The 19665-nt window shown below is 45.5% G+C and overlaps 1 long non-coding RNA gene across 1 annotated transcript; it reads left to right on the top strand.

The window, feature by feature from the left end:
• The first annotated feature begins 10685 nt into the window (after window positions 1–10685).
• Window positions 10686–10946, top strand: LOC148714684 (uncharacterized). Its single transcript, XR_015975937.2, has 2 exons — window positions 10686–10800; window positions 10878–10946. It is a non-coding gene; the product is annotated as an uncharacterized LOC148714684 (long non-coding RNA).
• Window positions 10947–19665: the final 8719 nt, after the last annotated feature.

The following is a 19665-nucleotide window of genomic DNA, read 5'->3' as shown; positions in this document are numbered from 1 at the left end:
ATGATGCTCAACCATGCACACTAAATGACCAAGTGATACATGCTTATCGATTTTCTAATACATACTGTAAGCTTTTCTGATATACATCTAGCAGTAATTCAATATATATCTTTAAGTATATTAATTCATAATTTTTAGAATATGGTATTCATGAATACACACTATACGTTAGGTGATATATATCTAGCAAAATAGTTATCCAATATTCTAACACATACTTTTAGTTAAATCAATATATAATTTTCAGAAAGAAGGGAGAAAGAGACTCAGGAAGAGAAGAAAGTCCTTACGGATAGGAGAGACAACTTGCTGAGAAAGATGATAGAAGGAGATGCTTGATGAAGAAGAAAATGGTCTTTCTTTGCATATGATTTCTATTTTTTTTTTCTTCTTTTCTTTTTTTAAGTAGGAGAGTGATAGGCTCCCTTGGTAGGAATCCTCTAATTCTTATTTAACTTTTGAATTTTCTTGGTAAGGTAGGTGCAAGAGAAAATGTGTGGAAAAAAAAAGAAGCTCTGCCTATTGTACTGGGACTATACGAGTTGAATCAAATAAAAGGAAAAAGGTGGTTCTCTGTGCATGGGCTGCTGCTCTGCATTACCAGGGAAGGGTGCAGGAGAGGATCACGGTGTGCACATGGGATGTGGTGCATCATGCGTGGGTTCTGGTATTTTTGTGGTCTTATGGTTGGACCAGAGCTGGCTGGCTCGGCTCAGCCTCCTTGCTGCCCATGTTATTGCTCGCTTAAAAAATTCATCGAACAGTAAAGATAAGCATCCAGGTTTGATCAGAAGAGATAACGATGGATTCCATCCTTTATTTTTTGTGGCCGGCAATGATTGCCGATGCCAAACGGTTCCAGGTATGAAGAAGTGGAAGAGACAGCATGAGCTGAAGCAACCCAAGCACAAAGCAACTTATCCTGCAATTGCAATGACCGTATATATCCTTGTTTTGCTGGTCTTAGCTTTGGTGGCCAGCACATCCCTCGAAAATTTCAAGACGAATGATATATTCATACATCTCGGGGTGAAGTAAAACGTTCAGCAAGTTATCCAGGCTGTGGAGAAGAGGCCAAAAGAAACGGATTCCAGACTCACTGGTTGGTGAAAGGAAGTTCAGGAGAGGTGTCGGTCATGGATCATGTGTGATGGGCAGATGATGTTAAGGATCAAGTTTTGCGATTCATTAATTGTTTGCAGACAATGAATCATGTCATCCCTTGAAAGAAAGCTGCTAAGGCATCATGTATTGCCAAGCCATTCCTCTGGATGTTTGAACAACCTCATGAATTGCCAAGAACAAAAGTTTTTGCTGGAGACTTGCAGTTCACGACACACCACAGGGATACAGCTAATATTCTCCAGTGCATATCCATTGCAAATTTATGGCAGAGCAGAGGCTGCAGATCTGTGGCCGCTGCTGGAAGATTTATTAACATACCTATGGTAAATACACAATACCGATATGCTACAAGCAGAGATCAAGTAGAAAAGTTTGTGAAAATGGATTCTGTTGCTGGAAATTGAACCCGGAAGCGACCGTCGGCTGAGGGGGGAGGAGCTCCGCTGCTGGAACGGTGGGTGGCGGTACGTCGGCTGGTGGCGTCCTCCGGAGGACCTGCAAGAAGCCGGTGGCCGAGCTTTCCGGCGCCGGCCCTCCGATGCTTAAGTCAGAGGGGCCAATATAAGAGTGGAGATAGCAGTAAGAAGTTAGAGTTTTCCTTGTCCCCCCTCCCTCAAATGGAGGGATTCCCCTTTTACAGAGGGAGTTGGGTTACCTGTGATGTGATGGGGCAGATTATCCTCTTTGTGATAATCGAGCACGATCATGTTCATTAATGGCGTCGTGGGGGATGAGACCGGATCAGACCGGAGTCAGCGAATTGTCGTGATTGATCGGACCTGGTGGAGTGGTTCAACCGTCCGCTGTGGAGGGCCTGGGGTCCGTAGATAACAAGCGCATTAATTGTTGAGTGAACCGGTGATCAGGAAGAGCCATACGCTTTGATGGTCAAGTGATCCGGAGATCATCTTGAGCCGCGTTCATTAATGGTTGAGTGCACTGGAGGCCTACAGAGGCCACGCGCATTAATGATCGGGTGTGGCGGAGGCCTGCGAAGGCCATGCGCATTAATGGTTTGACGACGGTAGCAGGATATGGTGAGATTCGAGTATCTGGAGTTAGGCTCCCGAAAGGTGTCAGGCCGAGGTCGAGCACTAGGGTGGGATGCTTCGGAGCCTAGCATCCAGTCGGGCACTAAGCGAGGCTGGCCGCCCCAAGTCGGGCGGGTGTTGCCTGGTCAGCATCTTTGGTCGGGCGTCGGGTCGAGCCCGTTGCCTTAGGTCGGGCGCCTACGGCCCGAGCGTTACTTGATCGGCGCCTTCTAGTCGAGTGCCCTTAAGGGATCGGGCCGGGGTCGAATATTTGGACAAGGCATTTCGGGGCTCGGCACCTGGCCGGGTGCCGAGCCGAGCCAGTTGCCCAGTTGGGCGCCTTCAGCTCGAGCGTAGCGAGGTCGGCGCATTCTGGTCGGCGCTCCCTGGTCGGGCGCCTTCTGGTCGGCGCTCCCTGGTCGGGCACCTTCGTTCCGGGACGACTTGGGTTTTCCCCCAACACTACCCCCCGACTTCCGGGCTCGAGTCAGGGGTGTTTATTACAATCGCGAATGTATAGTCGACCACGAACATTGTCGATCACGAACATTTTGTGATGGGGACATCAGAGCCCTTCATCCAGATGATCCTGAGCCCCCGGATTGAGCCAGACTCGTTTATTTGCATATTTATTTTATTATTTTATTTTTGGGCTTATTTGCATTCTAGGGTTTATTTGTGGTTTATTTTATTTCTGGGCTTATTTGCATTTTAGGGCTTATTTGTGTTATTTGTGGGTTCATTAGGATTTATTTCTGTATAAGGGGGGTTTATGCAAGTTGTGTATTTGGGCCCTATATATAGGGAACTATTTTCATGATTAGGGTTTAATGAATGATTAAGAATTTCTTTTCCCTACGTTCTTTCTTCTCTTCTTCTCCTCTCCTTCTCTATTCTTCCTGCGTCTCTACAACCTATTCTTCCTTCTCCTTCTCTTGTTCTTCCTTCTTCTCCTCTTCCCCCGCACTGGTGCTACATCAACTTGGTATCAGAGCTATCGGTTTTGCTTCTATTGCCAAAGCCGCGATCCATCAACAGTTTTTTTTTCTTTCCCTCGGTTACCATCAACAACAAGAACAGGCCTCTTTCCCTCTGTCAGTCTGTTCAAAAAAAAAAAAAAAAAAAAAGGGGTCACTGCCGAGTCTGTGAAGACCCAGATCGACAGCCACCCGCATCCAAACCTTCCTCTCTCTCGGTCTGTGTTTTCACTAGAGCAAAAAAAAAAAAAAAAAAAAAAAAACCTTCTGTTTTTCCCTTTCTTCTTTCACGGTTCCCACACAGAAGCCCTGCGCCGGATCCTCCCGCTAGCAGTCGTCGCCACCGCCTCCACCACCTCACCCGCGCCCACCGCCGCCACCAGTCGCCGCCAGCAGAGCCGAGCCACCTTCGGACGTTCTCGCCGCCGCCGCTGCCCAGTGAAGGTCCGAGCCCGCCGTCGGAGGAGCCATATCCCCACGGAAACGTCGCCGCCCGGGTTCCCGTGCCTGTTGACGCCGCCCGTGGCCGCCGTCTGTCGCCAAAAGTCCGCAGCCGCCACCAGCCGGAGCTCGTGACCGGCCGCCGCCCGTGATTGCCGCCCCGCCTCGCGATCGCCGCCGCCGAGATCGGCGTATCCTCCCGAACCCATCGGGAGGTTGAAGAAAGGTTTAATGGGTAAGGCCTAAACCCGTTAAGCCGAATCCGGTAGCCCCAAAAAAAAAAAAAAAAAAAAAAAAAAAAAACGCACGTGATTTCACGTGACAAACCCGTAACGGGTATAGGGTCGGGTCAAACCCGATAATCCGGATCCTAACGGATCCGAGTTAAAAAAAAAAAGAGAAGAAAAAAAAAAGAGAAAAAAAAAAAGAAGAAGAAGAGAGAGAGAAGCACCTGTTCATCTTCTCCCTTTCCGCCGCCACGATCCGCCCCTCTTCTCCACCATCGCTTCTCCGCCACCGCCTACGCCGCCGCCACTTCGCCGTCGCCACCTCCGTGCCGCTCAGTCTCCTCATCGTCGAAGCTGCCGCACCTCCCTGCCGGAGTTCGAGCCATTGCCGCCGCTCTCGCGGCCTCCATCACCGCCGCTGCTGCTGCTCTACCGCACCGCCTCCTCTTTCTCCGTCGGCCGCCGGTCCCAATCTCCCCATTATTTTCCCCCCTCCTCTCAGCCGTAACTCACCCGAGACACCCTTCCTTCACTCCACAGGCCACTACCATCGAAAACCCTCCCCTCTGTCACACGACACGCCCAGGACCCCAACCCATTTCACCCGCCCACTCCCGTATTTGCACTCACCCGAGCCCCATCAAACCTCAACCCACCTGCGGCCCAGCTAACTCATCAGGCCCAAGCCATGCCCCTGAGGCCCATCATCAGACCCATCGAAGTTCTTTGATTAGGCCCCCAAGTTGCTGATATCAGGTCCACCAAGTTGCTGTGATTCGACTAGATTCGTGCCATCTGACGAGCCGACTCGCCGCACACCGATCGTCGCCCCAGTCCACGAGCACACGATTCTGGTCGACTACTTCACGACAGGTGATAGGTTTCCACTTTTTCTTGGACTTGTTCATTTAATTATGTTCTAGTTCTCTTGCATGATAGCCATATACTTGAAAATTTATATTGTTGTCAAAATTCAGAACATAGAACCCCTACTTTCAAACCCATCCTATTTGCCTTGTTAAAATCTAAATATTAAATTAGCACACCCTAACAACTGGATGCTTCTCAACATTCTTCGATCATATTGATTTAGGATCAGAACAACTGTACTACTTGATTGTAATCTAACTTCTTAAATTGAATAATCTTAATCCTTAATTCTGAATAACCGAAGTAAAAATCAGCAACATTTAAATTTTAAGTTATTATTGTGAAGACTTGCTGATTTCTGAAATCATAATAGATTGCATTAGTAGGTTGTCCTGCATCAAATTTGGTCCTACATTATAGTTATTAAGGTTTCATTAGTGACACTGCATTTCACATCATCACCCAGTGTCATCATTGCATGCCAACCTGTAGTGATATGGAGTACTATCTCAGTCAACCTAAAACCCCTGTAGCTACCATGGATTCCGACATTTTGAGGTCTGTCTTAGAACAGATCGTTGCCATACGGGCTGGATACAAAGAATTCAGACAAGAGATCCGTGAGCTCGTGCAACATTCTAGGACCCCTAAATCGCCAACCTCTGTTACAGCCCAACCTAAAATCGGTTTGGTCGCACCACCTGTAGTCCTTCCCTACTCTCCTAGGCACCAAACCCAATACTCTAGGTGTCAACAATTCGGCTATATAGCGCCCCAATGTTCCACTAAGACCTACCCGATTACTGAACCAGAAGTTAGGAACCAAGAGGCCGAATATGTCGAAGAAGTCTATGAACCAAATATAGAAGACTATGAAGAAGACTTTGAAGACGAACCTACAGAATTAGACTTTGTCCAAAATGATTCCCAAAGGGAGACTAGTGATCTAAGTACAACCAAGCCACTTCACATCACAACTGTGGAAGAGGTAGTGACAGATATTGAGAGCCAATCATCTGAATTGGCACTTGTAGCTAAAGTTACCCATGCGGAGTCCAACCTTGAACATTCCCCGGTAGTAGTTTCCCTTCTAGAGGAGTTTCCTGATGCACTCCCTGATGATCTTCCGGATGCACTTTCTCCAATGCATGATATCCAACGCGCAATCGATCTAGTTCCCGGAGCATCTCTGCCCAACCTTCTACATCATAGGCTCAGACCGAATGCATATGCTAGGACCTGGAATTTAATGTTACCGACAGTTGAGTTTGCATGTAATAGTTCGGTTAACAAGTCCATAGGTATGAGTCCATTCGAAGTAGTGCATGATTACAAACTTAGGCAACCCATAGACCTGTTTTTCATGTCTCATCAGTATAGAGTCTTTGAGTCTGCACAATCAATTGTATCACATCCACATTCATTGCATCGAGAAATCAGCAACTGTAGTCACTTTAATAACTTAAAATATAAATCCTTTGCTGATTTACACAGACGTTATAATGAGTTAAGTGAAAGAGATTACATCATGATAAGAATTAGGTTTGAACGACTTTCTTCGGAAACGTTTAAGAAATTGCAAATTTGTAGTGCAGAACAGTTCAAAATCTTAAAGAAAACCAGTTCGAATGCATATGTTGTGGATCTTCCTGATGACTATGGGATTAGTGCGACATTTAATATTGAAGATTTAGTCCCATACAAAAAGATAATATTCCTGCCTTCTGACCCCTTTATTGATATACCTGCCTATGTTGGATACCCTGCCCTATTACCTGCTGTTGAGCCACTACCTCCCAAATTTCATGCACGCAGAGAACAAATAGAACATATATTGGATGAGCAGGTTATTTCAAGCAGGAACGGTGGTTACCAACGTTACCTTGTTCGGTGGAAAGGTCGACCAAAGTCTGATGTGACGTGGATTTCCAAAGCACAGTTGCAGCGCATTGACCCCGATCTTCTGGAGCAGTGCGACAGCCGGCCAGACCTGTACTCGACGGGGTCGAGTTTTTCTCACCCGGGAGGAGTTGATGGGGACATCAGAGCCCTTCATCCAGATGATCCTGAGCCCCCGGATTGAGCCAGACTCGTTTATTTGCATATTTATTTTATTATTTTATTTTTGGGCTTATTTGCATTCTAGGGTTTATTTGTGGTTTATTTTATTTCTGGGCTTATTTGCATTTTAGGGCTTATTTGTGTTATTTGTGGGTTCATTAGGATTTATTTCTGTGTAAGGGGGGTTTATGCAAGTTGTGTATTTGGGCCCTATATATAGGGAACTATTTTCATGATTAGGGTTTAATGAATGATTAAGAATTTTTTTTCCCTACGTTCTTTCTTCTCTTCTTCTCCTCTCCTTCTCTATTCTTCCTGCGTCTCTACAACCTATTCTTCCTTCTCCTTCTCTTGTTCTTCCTTCTTCTCCTCTTCCCCCGCACTGGTGCTACATCATTTTGCTGATCACGAACATTTATTGCCGACCACGAACATGTATTGTCGACCACGAACATGTTGTCGACCACGAACATGTTGTCGACCACAAACATTTTCAGCGATCACGAACGTTTTCGGCGATCACGAACATTTGTCCGGGTGCCACAAAGGTACTACCCCGTCATTCCGAGGTCGAGGGAGCTCGGGCTCACTGTCGACTCGTCGGGGCATCCCGACCGTAGTCGAGGAGGCGCCGCGGGGGACCGCGAAGGTATTACCCCGTCGTTGAGCGCCACGGAGGGCCACGAGGGCACTGCTCCGCCTTCCCGAAGTGCCACGAGGGCTTGATGGAGATCGAGCCGAGCTCGATGGTCGATGGAGATCGAGCCGAGCTCGATGGTCGATGGAGATCGAGTCGAGCTCGATGGTTGGTGGAGACCACGAGGGTACTCCCGTCATCCCGAGGGATTGGGGCATCCCGACCGTAGTCGAGGTATTTGATGGAGATCGAGCCGAGTTTGATATCGGCGCTCCGAATTTTCGCCGAGGCGTCCGGCTTCTCAGTCCAGGCTGTATCCGAGCAGGGCCGTATATACGAGCTGGGCCGGGTCGTCTGGGAGTCAGCATTTAAACATCAGGAGAAGTTTAGCACAATTAAGCAATTGTGAGCAAGTCATTGTAGAAAGGTGAGATTTATGATTGAAACGGAGAACCCCTCGGGGTTTTATTGGTAGTACACCCGGAGATTTTTGGAACTCCAGGTTCGTAGAATGGGGGTCCCGTCAAGAGATTTCAGCTTGTATGTCTCGGGCCGCTGGGCGCGTGCGATCTGGTAGGGTCTCTCCCAGTTCGGAGCCCTTCCTCTGTAGCTCCGCCTCGAATGGTTTTGATAGTGCCGGCAATGGGCCTGTTGGCATTTGGATCTTCGGGCTGTGCGGCATTCTCCGCTGGCCTTTTTTCTTCACGCTGGCTTCGCGCGAACCGGTCGAGTACTCCTCGGCGGATGAGTGCTTCAATCTTGTCCCGGAGCTGGAAGCAGTCCTCCGTATCGTGGCCGTGGTCCCGGTGGAAGCGGTATGACTTCTGGGGATTACGCCAGGCTCCGGGATCTCGCCTTGGAGGCGGAGGCCGGAAATAATCCCGTCCCTCGATCTCCATGAGAATTTCAGTCCGGGGAGCGGTAAGGGGAGTGTAATTTTCGTACCTCCCGTTGGGTGTGCGGAGCCGCGGCGGTGATCTCGGGCGAGGTGGAGACCTTGGTCGGGGCGGTCCCCGCAGCCGGGGTGGACTCTTCAGATGGGGCGAGTTCTTGGCTCGGCGCGGAAACGGGCTTCTGGGGTGGCCACACTCCTCACGACGCCTTTTCTGCTTTTTGGAAGTCTGCTCGGCCCCGCTCCGCCTAACGGCAACAGCTTCCTCGGCTTTCGCATACTTCCGCGCCTGAACCAACATCTCAGTGAGGTCAGTAGGAAAGTTCTTCTCGGTGGAGAAGAGGAATCTATAAGACCGGGCCCCAGTCTTTAGTGCTGACATGGCGATTGACTGGTCAAGCTCCCGGACTTTCTATGTTGCGGCGGTAAATCGGTCCAAATATTCCCTAAGGGACTCTCCCTCTTTTTGTTTTATATCGAGGAGGGAGTCCGAGGTCCGCCGCTGGGGTCGACTGGCAGCAAAGTTGCTGGCGAATTGCCTGCCGAGCTGCTCGAAGGAGGAGACGGTGCTTGGCTTCAGCCCGGTAAACCAAAGCCGGGCTGCTCCTCGGAGTGTTGCTGGGAAGGCTTTGCAAAGCATGGCCTCCGAGGCTCCCTGCAGGGCCATTAAGACCCGATAGCTTTCCAAGTGGTCAAGGGGGTCGGTCCTACCGTTGTAAGGCTCCACCTGGGGCATCTTGAATCTTGGCGGGACCGGCTCATCTTCGATTTGTTGAAAGAAGGGGGACCTCGTGGTGAATTCGAAGTCACCATCGCGTCCCGACCTCCTTCCGTGGAGTGCCTCAATCTGGCGCTCCAGCCTCTCGACCTTCTTGTCGAGCTCATCACTCTGAGGGATCGCCGCGGCGGTCCGCTCCGGCGCAGGTTGCCCTGGGACTGACTTGGCTTCTGACGGTTGTGGCCAGTCATCAGGACCTCTCACCGGGTGTTCCCTCCAGGGGGAGGCCTGAGCTTGGGGATCTTGACCTCGAAGGGGGAATCCGCTTGCAGGAGGCACCAGCTGAACTGGGGCTGGAGGGAATGGTGCCGTTGGGATGTCCCTGGGTTGCAAGCTTTGGACAGCAGTGGCCAAGGCCTGGACCTGCTGCACCGGGGCATCAAACTGCTCCGGCCGAACTTGGGGAGTCGACTCGGCCGGGGGTGGCGAGTTCTGGACAGAGTGTCCAGGATTAGGTGGAGGACGTCGAGAGGCATTAGAAGCTCCCTTGCTTCTCAACTTCATGGTCGCGACTCGGGCCCTTCCTCTAGCGCCAACTGTTGCTGGAAATTAGACCCGGAGGCGACCGTCGGCTGAGGGGGGAGGAGCTCCGCTGCTGGAATGGTGGGTGGCGGTACGTCGGCTGGTGGCGTCCTCCGGAGGACCTGCAAGAAGCCGGTGGCCGGGCTTTCCGGCGCCGGCCCTCCGATGCTTAAGTCAGAGGGGCCAATATAAGAGTGGAGATAGCAGTAAGAAGTTAGAGTTTTCCTTATCCCCCCCCCCTTCCTCAAATGGAGGGATTCCCCTTTTATAGAGGGAGTTGGGTTACCTGTGATGTGATGGGGCAGATTGTCCTCTTTGTGATAATTGAGCACGATCATGTTCATTAATGGCGTCGTGGGGGATGAGACCGGATCAGACCGGAGTCAGCGAATTGTCGTGATTGATCGGACCTGGTGGAGTGGTTCAACCGCCCGCTGTGGAGGGCCTGGGGTCCGTAGATAACAAGCGCATTAATTGTTGAGTGAACGGGTGATCAGGGAGAGCCATACGCTTTGATGGTCAAGTGATCCGGAGATCATCTTGAGCCGCGTTCATTAATGGTTGAGTGCACTGGAGGCCTGCAGAGGCCACGCGCATTAATGATCGGGTGTGGCGGAGGCCTGCGAAGGCCATGCGCATTAATGGTTTGACGACGGTAGCAGGATATGGTGAGATTCGAGTATCTGGAGTTAGGCTCCCGAAAGGTGTCAGGCCGAGGCCGAGCACTAGGGTGGGATGCTTCGGAGCCTAGCATCCGGTCGGGCACTAAGCGGGGCTGGCCGCCCCAAGTCGGGCGGGTGTTGCCTGGTCAGCATCTTTGGTCGGGCGTCGGGCCGAGCCCGTTGCCTTAGGTTGGGCGCCTACGGCCCGAGCGTTACTTGATCGACGCCTTCTAGTCGGGTGCCCTCAAGGGATCGGGTTGGGGTCGAATATTTGGACAAGGCATTTGGGGGCTCGGCACCTGGCCGGATGCCGAGCCGAGCCAGTTGCCCAGTTGGGCGCCTTCAGCTCGAGCGTAGCGAGGTCGGCGCATTCTGGTCGGCGCTCCCTGGTCGGGCGCCTTCTGGTCGGCGCTCCCTGGTCGAGCACCTTCGTTCCGGGACGACTTGGGTTTTCCCCCAACAGATTCCTAGAAGACTGCTATTTGAGATTGCTTGCATATAAACTAGCACTGCTGGAAGCAGGAGAGCAGCATTGAAGCCAGCTCTCTTACATTAGTACAAGAGACTTTACCAACTTGTAAGTCATTTTTTGTTTATTGTAAATGAATTACATCATCCTTTGAAAGAAAGCTGCTAAGAAATGATGTTGCGAAGCTATTCTTTTGGAAGGTTGTACAACATGAGGTTGGGCAGAAGTTCATTACATGCCTTCCGAGGGATGCAGCTAATGATCTCATGTATATTCTAATTGCAAAATTATGGCTTGGAGATTCATCGAGGTATGTGGTAGATACATGATACCATAATGCTGCAAAGCAGAATTCAGGCACAACATGTTTCTGAAAATGAATTATTTATCATAAATCAGTATTTAAGAATGCTACGGCTTGGAACTGCTCCAAGAAGTTGATAAAGCACAGTTATGGATTACAAGATGTAGTAGTTTCACAATGGGTGAATTAATATCTAGACAAATGCCGATCCAATTAACAAGATGGACAAAATTACGGAAGAGATCTTGTTAATTGTATTTTATGAAGTAATGAAACCTTTTTGAATCATAAAACGGTCGTATTTAGTTCCTCACGGAACTTTTTTTTTTTTTTTGCTGAAAATGAGTTTTCATATAATACGTATACGAATACATCCAATAAAATCAAAAAACACTAACTCGTGGAGTGTTTCTCACGGTACTCGAGATTAGTTTGATGTTGAAAGACAAACATTATACGTATTTAAGGCTCTTAAGACATATCACACAATTGTAGAGATAAAAATTCGAGACATTGGATCACTGGAGGCAAGCTCCTACAATTGAGGTACCATAGCCAATGGTCTTTACAAGGAACTGATTGTACTGGTAAAACTCATAGCGCAATGACAAGAGCATTGCTAGGGGTAGGATGTTACAAGAAGCTCAACCTAAATTTTTCTATGCACCAAACCCAACATCAATGACCCTGAAAAAAGAACTAGACCTCAATATGAATAAAACAAGGGCTGATTGCTTCTGAGCCTGTAGGAGTCTGGTTAGGATAAATAAGATATGTCCGATTTTAGTTACAAGAATCTGGTCGAGTCCACTTGATGCCCTGACCCAAAAAAAAAAAAACGCACCGGAGCAAACAAAGTCTATAGTAACGAAATTTTAGTAACACCTGGTAAATCTGTTACTATAAATGCTCCCTAGTAATGGTTTTAAGAAATATTATAAAAGATATACAATATTGCTGCAGTTTGTCAACAGCGTTATTAAAAGTTATGATATAGCGACAGTACTTTATAACCGCTACAAAAAATTAAATTTTATAGTAACAGTTTTACAAAATTATTGCATAATGTCTATATATTGTAACAGTTATTTACGGATATTGCAAAAAAAAATTATGTTGCTACGGTACCTTGTAAGGACAATATTTTATGATTAAAAGACTAAAATTTGATTAACAACATATGTAATTTTATTGCAGAATACTAACTATATATCGATAAAATAAATTTTGTCCCCTATACATCATTTATGAAGGTTCGTATGAGTTGTAACTTTAGATTCAGCAATTTATTCCATAATCCATGGACGCTAAAATTGAAGACATGCAAATGTAGGGTAATTTACCTTGGATGAAACGGAATTGTTCATGAATCCCTACTTGACCAGAAATTTAGTAGATGTTTAGATACGCTAGATGACATTCACTCCCATTTGTGGTTGCTAACCTACTACATATCTCATTTTTCTCTCAAAGAAAGAAAGAAAGAACAGGCAATCTAAGACAAGGTGGATGCTAAATGGTGGACATGGGATGTCCAGTCAGGAGTTTGCTTCATGTAAAGTTCGTTCACACCCAACTCATTTTTTTTCTTTTTCAAGGTAAAGTTAATTCTGTGCAAAGCTTGAACTTTAGGATCAGTTGAGGCTTGTAAATAACTTTGGGCTGATTCTGATAAAGGGTCCAGTTAGTTCACACCCAACTCATGGATCTAAACAATGATTTGGGTTAGGTTTACTTCAAGTTTGTGTGGATGAGAAGGACCGCTTGGTCCACCAAGCATAAAAAGGAAGCTGGTATGCCGGCCTGGCTGCTGGTTTTCGGGCTTTTCTATGGTCAGCTTGGTGCCGTCCATTGTTTGGTCGGCATTGCCTTCGGTGGCTGTCAGCTGCTGGATCTGTGGCGGATGCTCGGTTTTGCTTTAACCAGTTCTGCGGCCGCTCCATGTATTTGGTGGCTGGTATCGGAGGTTGTGGCCTTTTTTGGCTATGTTGGGGGTATAGTGGTTTATTATTAGTCCTAAATTTGGATAGCGAGGCCAGTAGCGACGGAGGTAATGGTCGGCAGCTGTAATTTCTTCCTCTCTGAACTTTCAAATCCGGGGAGCCGACCACGGAAGCCTACTAGATAGTTCGAATCTTCCTCTGCCAACTAACTAGGACACGGGCATCAGGTCGTCCATCCATTCATTTATATTTACAACCTAGGACTAGTACTGTGGCCAACACGTGGACTCTGAAACCAATGATTTCGCTGGATCTAAGAATAATGTAGCACAGAAAACCGGACTCACCAAGGACGGCGAATGGGCAGTAGAGGAGACCTTTCCTCCTATGGAAAGTTTTATAGCGGTACGATTACGATGCTTGAGTATAATAGCTCTTATACGCTTGTACAGAGATAAGCCCGAGTCTTCTTCTTTGCACAGTGCTTCTTCTATAGGTTAAAGGGGTATGCCGCTATATATGCTACACCGAAGTATGCTCCTAGGTAAGCTACTGGCTCTGTATCTACCTCTGTCTGCTGGTGCTTATTTTGATAAGCTGCAGGATCAACGACTGGATCAGCTCAGAAGGCAAAGTAGTGTCAATTCCACCGGACAAGGAATACTGAAGAGTAAAAGAATAATGAGCTCTTTCATCCGCTAAGAGTTTTTCGGTATGAGATAGGGGATTGAACTACTTAATCTTTGCCTGGAACCAAACCTTATGAGTACTACCAATCAGGCAGGATTAAGGCCTTCCATGGCTTTCGACGCTCTCGGGTGACGTTGAAGTGAAATACCACTCCAGTAGCTTGAACAAAAATGCATTGCATACCTTAACCCTGGGCATTCCCGGAACGTCTGTCATCGATTGAACTCCAACAATCCGTAATCTAGCTCTGGAGCTCGCCTCCCGAAAGACATGCTTGATCTGGCCAACACGGTACTTCCGTAACATGTGTCGTGTGTCACCTAGAAACGGATGCTCGACCTTCTTTGATGCAGAGCTTTTATTATTCGATGCACTTTATTGCCACCATTTATCATTTTAACACAAAAAAAATATAGTTCTACTTTTTTTTTCAAGTTTTGACGTTTTGCACGATACGGTACCTTCTCATTTTTAAAATTTTTAAAATACTTTTTTTAGATTTTTAGAATATTTCAACTTCCTCGACAAAATGATGGTATATAACCGTTACATGATAACATAAAACACTTTGCTCGTCGCCATCGAATTCAAGCAATGTCGGGGTAGAGGATTGCCGCAGAGGTCAAGATTCCCGGCAGAGGAGGAGGGAGAGGGAAGGAGGAGAGGCAACCTGGAATCTCCCCCAGCTAAGCGGTTGTGAGAGACATTGAGGCTTGAGAGGTGAAGAGCCTTCACTCTTTTCATCATCCTTCGATGTGATCCCATGGGTATTTGAATACATTTAAGTTTAGCAACAAAAAAAAAAGTCATATTATCAGTCTACAGCATTCATGCCTGCTGTGCCTCAAATCCGGCTTCTACTAACATCATATGAACCGACCAATGGCAGCTCGCCACTTGGTTTCCATTAAAAATGACATAAAGACGTTTAAATCTTCTCTAACGAGCAATGATTGCATCAGAGGCTAAATGATCATGCACAGTTAAGTCCCGCAGTTAAGCCGCACGTCCGCTTTACTTGATAATGGATGTTGGCCCTCACCCTATATAAACATCGCCCAGACGACCTCCAAGTATGCTCTCTCATGCACTCATCAACCCTCTTCTATTCTTACGCAAATCTCCATTATTTTTCTAAAATTTCTGTTGACTTAGTCATCTATGAGTCCTTCGCCGGACAGATGTCACAAATCTCGTCAATATTTTGGTGTGGACTTTTTTTTCTTATTTTTAGTTTGGACAGTTAGCATCAACTTCTTCTTCTAAGCACAACCACCACCGACTACTCTCCCTCGGAATAACACAATACCCCACTAAAGAGACGCAAACAAAGAACAAAAGGCCAAACCTTCTTTAGATTTGATTTGCATCCTTAGTTCACTCAAATGGATAGAGCAGAGAATGCAATATAATAGGAGAGACAACTACTAGAGGAGAGCAGTGGAGGTAGCATTGAAGAGAACAGACGCCATGGCCGGTGAGAGGGGAGAGAGAGCAGGGAGTGGAAATCGATGGCGGCCAAAAATATTTGAGATATCTGGAACAGAATGGAAAGTAAACTCCAATAAACGCCGGATGTTCACCGAGGAAGGGAGTGCAGAGTCGGAACAAAACGCGAGATAAATGGGGGTAGCAGAATAAATTTCCAAAAAGGTTGAAAAAGATGAAGGCATTTTTTTCTCTCTTTTGAAACGAAGCGCTAAGGACGTTGGCCGGCCGCTTCAATGAATATTTTGGAAACTCAAAAGCTCTCATTGAATATTTTTAAGAATGAGGAGGCACTGCGTGGAAATCATACAAACTCGAGGGAATGAAATAGTGATCTAAAAAGAATTATTGGAGTCACCAAATGCTTAATTTGGAAAGGGAATAAAGGATGGATAAGAAGTGGAGAAAGGTCTATTCCTGCATAGCAAACCCGTTTAGCATATGAATGTCTTGCCTCTCTGATAGCGCACTAAGCAAGTTGGTAGGTTCGACTTCATGATGGGTTGCTCTTGGAATTGGCGTGGCTCGCGGTTACTGGCTCCAACACCATCCGCTGCAAATGCTACATGCAAATCAAAGTGGGGAGATTTATGGTTACAAATGCGAAGAGGCTCTATGTTGCACTCTCGACCCATTCCCATATCACAAATCATGTATAGTGGATTGAAAATTAAACTTTACGATCCATAGGACCTCAAAGTAGCATGCTACCCTTAAATGGGGTTGATGTCAACCCGGAAGAACCAAACAATATGGTCTTGAAGCTCGAGGAAGGAGGCGGAGGGGTCGCGGAGCCAGGGGGGAAGGACGGAGGGTCCCCTTTGTTAGCAATATATTATCTAAATAAATAAATAAATCTAAAATTACAATTAATGAAAAATCTTTATAAGGAATAATATATATATATATATATATATATATATATTATTTGACATCAAAATAGTTCTATTTTAATACAAAAGAAATCTATTCTAGCATAAAATAAATCTATTCATTTAATAAAATTAAATCACAAAATTGCAAATCCTATCGATCTACTAATATTAAATTAAAAATATAAGTTAGAGGAAATAGCATGATTGAAGGCAGGTCGAAGCGCGTAGACGCTGTTCCAAAAAAGTTTTTGCCCCCACGTACGGGAGTCCCGACAATCCTCCTCTGAGATACGACGACCCTACAACTCTTTCTTCAGTACGTCTCGGAAGAAATCAAAACGAATCCGATCGAACTTACAGATCCAGCGAAGAACGAAAAGAAAAAGAATGAAATATAAAAGAGCAAAAATAAAAATCACAAGTGGCTAAGAGGAGGAAGAACTTTTCTCCAGAATTTTTTCAGTATGTTTCTCTATTTTTTTTTTATATCAAAAGAGATGAAATTGAGGGATATTTATAGGGATAATTATAGGGGCAAAATAGTCTTTTTGCGGAAGCGCCCGCGGTGATTTCGCGAACGCCCGATCGGGCGTTTCGCTAAATTCAAATGCAGCCAGCGGATTAATTTCGCAAACGCTGGCAACAAGCCCATTTATTCCCTGCGGAACGCCAGGCAAGCACGCCTTTTTTTTCAAACACGCACGCGGCTTAAGAAGACCGCGTGTGTATTTAATTTTTTCCACAATCCTCGACAAAAATTAATTTTAAATAACTTTAAAATCAAAACAAAATGCTAGATATCTTATATTATGTAATAGGTGTAGGTACTTTTCGGTTTGAACCTTCACTTAGTAACAATTCATTATATCTGTGGAGCCAAGGTGGTCTTAACCTTAAACCTCGGTCCATGGTTTAGAATAAATCAACAGCTCACATAATATAGCCCGATCTAGGTTCTAAACGGGTTGCGCTAATATGGCCATGCACATGCATCTATCATATGTTTTTTAGGAAATCACCCTTTTTCCATAATCGCAGCCTCACGACTGCACATATAGGTGAGTCCTATAAAAAAGTTAGAAAGGAAGCTCCTGCCTCTTGGGTCTCGGACTCATTAAAAGTTATACAAATAAATTCATCCTACCGCTTGCTTTTATGAGCACTAGCGCCATAAGGATGAGGAAAACATAAAACAGTGCTCCTCTTAGTCACACTCCGGTTTCTTTCTACCCATTGAACCTTTTAAGGTTGGGTTTCCACCGTAGTGATCTATCTTTATGGGTTAAGCCCCATCCCCCTCGACGACTCTAGAACTATTATTCTAGATAAATCTTTTATAAGCTGATTAGCCAAATTATTTTCAGATTTTACAAAATTCAGAGCAATAACGTTATTTTTTAATTTATATCTTAATGATTTATGACGCACTTTTAAGGGTATGTTCATTTTTATATTGGCATTTTCTTGGTTGCAGTTATCTATTGCAGATTTACAGTCACAATGTAAGGAGACAGGTGGTAAAGGTGACTCATCTACAGAAAGGTCTATTAGTAGATTTCTAAGCCACTCTGTCTCAGTGCTAGTGGTGTCTAAGGCAATTAGTTCAGACTCCATGGTACTCCTAGATATTAGAGTTTGTTTAGTGGATTTTCAAGACACAGCAGCACCTCCTAGGAGAAAAACATAACTTGTGGTAGATTTAACATGTAAGGTATCGCTGATCCAGTTGGCATCACTATAGCGTTCTAGAACAGCAGGAAACCTACTAAAATGCAAACTATAGGACTTCGTACCCTTAAGATAGCTAAGGATTCTCTCTAATGCTGTCCAGTAATCTCTATTTGGATTAACAGTATATCTACTAAGTCTATTTACAGTATATGCTATGTCTGGCCTGGTGTAGTTTGCTAGGAATCCTAGTGAGCCTATGATTTGAGTATATAGGCTTTGAAGGATAGGAATTTTTAAGTTTTTCTTAGGTATGTAGAGGAATCAAAGGGGTAGAGACAGGCTGGCAATAGAAATAATTAAATTTATTGAATATCTTGTCAACATAATGACTTTGGGATAATTCAATTCTATTTGCACTTCTAATTATTTTGATATTTAAAATTAAGTCTGTTTGTCCCAAATCTTCGTCACCGGCCTGAAGCCTCCCGTTGGCCGTTGACGGAGGCGTCACCGACGTGATAGCCGGTTGCCGAGCGTGGCTGGATCGGCTTTCGTCGGGTCAGTGGTGTAGATGTCTCGATCATAGAATTGGCTGCTGTCCAGGGATGTGGTGGAGCTGGCAGCGATGCTGGAAGGGCAGGGGTGGGCATTCCTTTGGGTGGCATCGACAGCGGACCGGATACCGGGGGGGGTCGTGGGAGAGGGAGTCGAACTGGTGGTGGTCAGGGGTCAGGTTCCACAAATCGAGAATCCAAGGCACATTGCGACATGGGCAATCGTAAGGGAGGTCGAGGGAGATGGGGAGGGAGATAGAGCGGAGGGCGAGGGAGGTCCTGACGATGTCGGAGTTCGGCAGGGTCAAGGGGGCATCGCTGAAGGCGCTGGATGGGTCGGAGACGTTAAGGTCGCTGACGGCGCTGGACGTGGCTCGGTACCATTTGTCTGGTGTATTGCTAATCTAGTACACCAGGTCTATGATATAATAAAGGGTTGAAGAAGTGCTAGATCCGAGCCTAAGATTTTTTTAATTTTTTATTTAATTTACTAGGTAGTAAATATTACTTTAATTCTTAATTTTCCATATCAGCCAATTTAAAAATCATGTGGAGTCATGTAATGCTAAAAGACAGACCGAGTTAAGCACTATCTATCCATGTGATTTTCTGATTTCGTACAACTAGTTAACCTTCCTACCCAAATTGTCACAAGCTGAACTTCACTAACTTCTAGTACTCTAGGACTTAGTGGTGAAAAAATACATTTTTCTCGAAAAAAAACCTATACATACTCAGAAATGTAAGATTAAGGTAAGGAACTTTCACCTTTCCCCTACATCACATAGTTTATATATATATATATATATATATATATATATATATATATATATATCTCACATCGATGATTTGAGCCACTATGAATATGATTTACTACCTCTAAATGATTTGTATATCATAAATTATGTGATTTGAAAAAACATAGCTTATCCATAAAGTAGTCCAAAAATAAAAAGTCTAAATAATACTAAATTATGCTTTTTTTTCTAATCACTTTTACACATGAACTAAAAATTTTCAAATCAAATGATTTTTAGTATGTATATAGTTTAAAAATAATAAATTATATCCAGTAGTTTGGATCATCGATGTAGAATCGTCATTATCCAATATAAATCTGATTGGATCTAAATAGAAATCTATTTGATTATAACCAAATACAGCTCTCTCTCTCTCTCTACACACACACACACACACACACACACACACACACACACACACACACACACACTCAGTAGACTAATCTTCCACGAGGTATACCTAGATACACGATAGCAATTGCAGTGCCCCATACTGTTGCAGCTGCAAAATTATTTTCATGCATGAGCATGCACTAATCTTCCATGAGGTTGCCCGAAGCTGTTCACTTGGCCATGTCACTATTTCTGGATGCTAAAGTTTATATGATTACATGTCATGGATCAACCTATAAACAGGAATTTCCACTC

This window comes from Phoenix dactylifera, chromosome 2, assembly GCF_051530095.1.
Source record: "Phoenix dactylifera cultivar Ajwa chromosome 2, Ajwa_hap1_PhDact_Kaust_v1.1, whole genome shotgun sequence".
Classification (NCBI taxonomy): Eukaryota; Viridiplantae; Streptophyta; class Magnoliopsida; order Arecales; family Arecaceae; genus Phoenix; species Phoenix dactylifera.
This window is presented reverse-complemented; position numbering and strand designations above follow the sequence as displayed.